Source organism: Ornithodoros turicata, chromosome 3 (genome assembly GCF_037126465.1).
Source record: "Ornithodoros turicata isolate Travis chromosome 3, ASM3712646v1, whole genome shotgun sequence".
NCBI lineage: Eukaryota > Metazoa > Arthropoda > Arachnida > Ixodida > Argasidae > Ornithodoros > Ornithodoros turicata.
The window spans coordinates 104,099,095-104,104,788 of NC_088203.1; the positions used below are offsets into that span (position 1 = coordinate 104,099,095).

Genomic DNA, 5,694 nt, shown 5'->3' on the forward strand with positions numbered 1-5,694 from the left:
CTCTGACCCTCAAAAGAACAGCTGGAATATTTCTCAGCATCTCTATAGCGCAGTAACAATGCACCCGTATTGCCACATCTTTCTGAGAGTTGCGCCTACGTGGAGCGATATGCTTTGTTGAGCAGCCCATCTTTTGCCATGTTCGGAAGAGCTAATCGAAAGAGAGGAGAGATGATACGTGTCAAGGACAGGCGAACGCTATTATAATCGTCTATTACCGTAATTTGACGCGTATCAGCCACGTCTTATGCGCGGTTTTTTTTGTTTTTTTTTTTGTTTTTCTCACGGGCGCTCTGCGGCTTATCTGCCAGTACGGCTCATCTGATGACTATTTTGCACTGATATTTTCCACATACCCCGGTTTTAACGAAAGGGCCGACAGTGTCTCTGGAACAGCACCGCACTGCTAATGCGTGAACAATGCGTAACAGTGGTGCGTCCAACCTCGAATAGACTGACCTTCTTGGTGCCTTCCCCCAAGCAGCTGGTGACCAGCGAAAGTGGTGACAGTGATTCATGTCTTCTGGAAGGCCACTGACCCGTCGATATATATAAAACGCAAAACAAGGGCGCAATCGGATCATGGTAGAAAACTAGAACTGACATCCTTCGTTGTATACTAGGCCGACCCCGGAGTATGGACCAACGGGATTATAGCCTTCTCTATGGTCTCTTTGTCGCACAAATCAGTCGCGTCGTATTGCCCGCGGCTTATCTGCGAGTGCGTCGTATCTGCCCGAAAATTTTCAAAACGTTCCTAAAAACGGGTCCTCCGGCTTATCCGCGCTGTGACTTATACGCGTAAAATTACGGTATCGATGCCTTCTCCTAGGCGTTATTACATTTTCAATTTCTTACCTCGTACCACTGAGCGCAAAGGTAAAAATGACACTATACGCTTCGCACTCACACACACACACACACACAGAGAGAAAGGGTCAGCTAACTGAGTGACGCAAACTATCCTTTCTTTCGTACATTCCTATTGCACTGACGACGACATGTATCTGTTCGACTGCAGCCCAAATTCCCGTACAACTTCATGCAGCATCCAAACACACATCAACGCATTGGACACCGCACAACCAACCAATTGCATCTCATCGGTAGAGCGGAAATGACGCCGTTTCCGACCGCTGACTTTTATCCAGCTGGATGGCCGTCGGTGGCAGGATGGGAAAGAAAAACTGCAAAGACGGGGGCTGCATGGGGTATAGGTGAGAGCGGCTGTGTGTTTATGTTCGCACGTTTTCCGCTCCCGTGGCTTCGCTTGTGTCGGTCGGCTGATGGGATTACAGTGTTGACGATTGCAGGCTAAAGGTGGAACAGATGAGGTTGCCGAAGCGTGGTTGCAGAGATTGCTCCCCCCGCGCCGCCATCGTTTGTTTGTAGCAGAAGCGTTCCGGAGAAATGGCTCCATGATAGGGCGAATTGATTCCGTGTTGACGTAAGCGACGAACGTGACGTTTATAGTGATATTTTTCTTTTTTCATTTTATTTCATTCGATGAGACCCTTAAAGGCCCGAAGACATTACATAAGTGGAGGGGGGGGGGGGGGGCAGGTTCAGAATGATATAGAAGAACGAAGCAAACCACGAAATAACTTCGAGCCAATTAATTGCCACATAGACTGAATGTGTAGTTACAATATGAAAATGTATAACGCAGATATTAGGAAAGAATAATGCAAGTTAAATAATATTTATGAAGACTCGGGACTCGGCCCTGGAGACCCTTCGCCGTATCTCCGCCTGGACTTCGCCTCGACAATCTTCGAGAGGTGGCATCTCCCGCTGCACGGGCGGCCTCCGTCTTATTTCTGTGCAGTTTGCTGCGCCGGTGAGTGCTGGCTCGGTGGAGTTCGGATACACGACAGGTGGGGCATAGTTGTCTCTTCCTCCTCAGGCAACAGAAAGGGTGGGTCCAGGATGGCGCTCCGCGGAAAGGAGCCGGGGTCATGCCTGTGTCGTGGGTTGGGTGGAGGGGACGAGGATGGCTTGACCACTTGCTGCGGGAGGCCCAGCCTGCGGGGAGGCCTCCGGCGACCACCATCGTGGTAGCAGTCGAACGACGGCAAGGGCGGGAGGGGGGTGAACACCATGACTGGAAGCCTAGGTAGCCCGCAGATAGCGGGCATAGTCTACCATAGACTGCTGAGCGCGAGGCAAGGAAGGTATGCAGCTTTGGCACCTGCAAGGAGACACATGGGGAATGCAGTAAAGAGGAAAACCCCCAAGCTGCGAGTACCTGAAGAGGTTGACTCCCAAAAATGATAGCGGAAGACTGCGAAACAGAAATCGCCAGTGACAACTAATACACCTGTCACACGGGCATTTTCGATCCTGCTCGACCGAACCTGCTTGAACCCAATGCAGATCGGATGGTGCTACACGGCCGCTTCCAAGCAGGATCGAACTTTGATCCTGCTTGACTCAAGACAGTTTCCATAACAGGATTGAGAATTTCAAGACGGCTCGACGGCCGCCATTTGCATCCTCGACCCCGGTGAACTGTCATAACATGCGCGCGAAGCTACAAATGATGCTTACATCGGTATACGATAAATTACCACTAATATCGCTGTTATATAGGAAACGCGAAATTAATGAGTTCCGTTTATTCATTTGCACAGGTCAACCATTCAATGCGCATTGAAAGTGGCCGTGTAGCAGCGTCAAAACTCGAGCGTGCTCGGGAAGTTCAATGCAGATCGGATTCGAGAAGGATCGGAATGCCCGTGTGACAGGGGTATAACACACACACACACACACACACACACACACACACACTGCACAATTCCAGCACGTGTCAGAAAACGCCCCCACATATTAAACCATTTTTTTTTTACTACCATGTCGTGCTCTGTGGCGGGCAGTACCTTCTGCAACGTACATGTCGCCGTGTAACATTAAAGGCTGCAGAACTAAACCTGCATGCTTTTGTCAACAGAATCCTATTGTTGTGCTGTTTTGCATAGATCGAGAAGTTACCCGTCAAAAAGAACTCGTTACTAGTTAAGTTACCGTGTGAAAAATGTAACTAAGTTAATAACGAAGTTCTTCAGCCTGAAATGTAACTCGCTGTTCGGAGTTACTTAAAAAAGAATGAATTACTTCCAAGTTACCTGGGACACAAAATAGCACTACGCAGGTGCAGCGCGCGTGAGCAGTTGAGTTAGACCTTGAGTTGCCTGCGGAGGAGTGCAACACGCTTAGATCGTTTTCGTTTATATCCTACAATTCGAACGCTTTGCATCTTACTCCTGTGGGCGCGCAATGGTTCAGCTTCATTTCAATGACAGCGGTTCTTATTACCTGAATAGAATACTGTCATTGATTGAATATCACGTCTCATGGCATAAAATGCCATGAAAGAACCGGAGAGAAAGCAAGAAAATAAGTGGACGTCAGTGAAAGGCGAATTAGAAGTAACTTGGAACTTAGCTTAAGTTACTTTTGCAAAGTTACTTGAAAAAGAAACGAGTTCCTCTGAAAGTTACCACGGCGCAAAAGTACCGAGTTACAAGTTACAAGTTACAGTAACGAGTTACTTCGAACTCAGCTGTTTTGCGATATTAGAAAGTTTTAGAGTACGGTACAGCCAAGCGCTTTGGAGCCCTAGTGAAGTTTGGGGTCTTCACTGGGCATGCTCCGAACCCAATCTGTGTTTTCTGTTTTGGGGGCGCACGCTATTCTTCGAAAATAGTGAGGGTAACCAGACTCGCAATCAGACTCAGAATCAGATAATTAATAAATACATAAATAAAAAGAAACGAAGAAGAAGCATACATCGCTTGTGTAACATAAATTTAATGACGCTATTTTGGAGAAAACATGCATTTTCTAATATACATGTCATATATACGTACAGAAAATAATTACTGCAGCCACCGTTTGACAGTACTTTCGTTTTGGTTGCGATGGGGGATCTTATTCTCAAACTCTGTCTTGTTGCGTCTGTTTGAGTACGCCGTATTCCCCGCTTATTGGGTACGCTATGTGCCTCTATTTGAAAACTGCTATTGGCTGACCTTCCTTGGAGTTTAACCCGATAACTCCCCATTCCTCATCTTAAAAATAAAGTTGTTGTTGTTAGCCTTATTATTAAACTTATTATCAACACTTATAACACTAACGCTGATATTAAACTTATTATCAACACTAAACCTTTTCGTCAGGGGGTATAAGGTTTCCTAACACTAAACCTTTTCGTCAGGGTGTATAAGGTTTCCTAGACCGTATAGCGGAAAGAACGATGCCATGTTAGAGCCAAACCGTTACTGCTTACTTCTTATCACCAATGGCTCCTGATGATGAGCACACAAACGTAGACAAGCGAATCAATAACAAAGAAAGCCGATCACCCAAACGACGGCAAGGAAACACACGAGACGTTCCCTTTTATGGCAGATGACAGGCACGGAATCTGCAACGAAGCCATCTCGCAGACGACGACGACGACTTTACAACATTCGGGAAAATAGTCTCTCTCTCGCTGTACGTCATGATGATCGAGGAAATGGCACGCAGAAGCCAACAATGGGGGGCACTTCATAGCTAGGCCTTCTTAGAAGAAGCCAATTTATTGTGTCGGCTCCACCCTGGCTTCGCACTGGAGCCGTTTTCGTGATGATGATGATGAAATAAGAAAAGGACGGAGTGAGTGGCCATTTTTGTGCGGGAGTCCTGAGACGTCGGGGGTTCCTGTTCGGTCGCAGGACAAGAAAATATACCCTACCGGCGAAGCACGGCAACGCGATGGACGGAATTACGATATGCCGCGCCGATAAACGGTTACGTTGCAGTGTTATGTTCGCGAACACGTACAAGGGGATAGTTCTTCTTCCAAAACGTACATCGGAGATAACTTTCAATCTATGTCTGATATATAGCCACGGAAGAAAGGGGAAAGAGAAAAAAAAAACGAGGGAGAGAGGATGTATATGGGACGAGGTTTTAGCATATTCCGGGCTTTGTAAATGTATACGTTGCGCGAGGAAGTCAATCAGTGGTGGTTGCACACGTCTTTATAGGGGGAACTTTAACGAGGCTCATCTGTCTAGGTCGATTGTAGCCCTTACAGTGTTATGCAGAGAACTGTCAAAATGAATGGAAACCATTTAGCAGATCATCTCTCTCATCAACCTAGTAAATACCGCGTCTGAAAAGTTCCTTCAATTCCCTTCATCCTCATAGCGTCTCAGAAGCGCTTACACGCTTTTCCTACCTATCTTGCGGATACCTTTGCGTACTGCATATTTTCCAGTACGATGAAACAGCCGTTACATCAAGTGTCCGGACGGATAGGTCGTGCGAAGTCGAGCACGTTTGCCGCGACTCTTGCGAAATTTCCCAACCCTCTTTTCTACAAGATTTGCACGATGATTTCTAGCAGAGAGCGGTTTCCCAAGCAGCACAATGTACCGAAAGTCGAGTGCAATAGGGGTGGTCGGTATGTGTCTTATCAATGCTCTTTAGTTGCAAGAGCGTGTTCAAGGCCTTCCACCTACCCGTCCACCCCTATTGCACTCGACTTTCAGTACATTGTGCTGCTTGGGTTCTTGCTCCCGTCCTGATTATATTTCATCACGCCGTTATCATATCCACAACATCGAGCTACCACTGATACGACTGCCTGTCTTTCTTCCCCAAAACTGACTGGATATCCCATTGACTGGATCTTCCTCCTCCAAC

General features: G+C 47.0%; 1 long non-coding RNA gene across 1 annotated transcript; it reads right to left on the minus strand.

The window, feature by feature from the left end:
• Positions 1 to 1,686: 1,686 nt before the first annotated feature.
• LOC135387600 (uncharacterized) lies at positions 1,687 to 4,650 on the minus strand. Its single transcript, XR_010421228.1, has 2 exons — positions 4,289 to 4,650; positions 1,687 to 2,191 (listed from the first exon to the last, which is right to left on the minus strand). It is a non-coding gene; the product is annotated as an uncharacterized LOC135387600 (long non-coding RNA).
• Between the last annotated feature and the right edge of the window lie 1,044 nt (positions 4,651 to 5,694).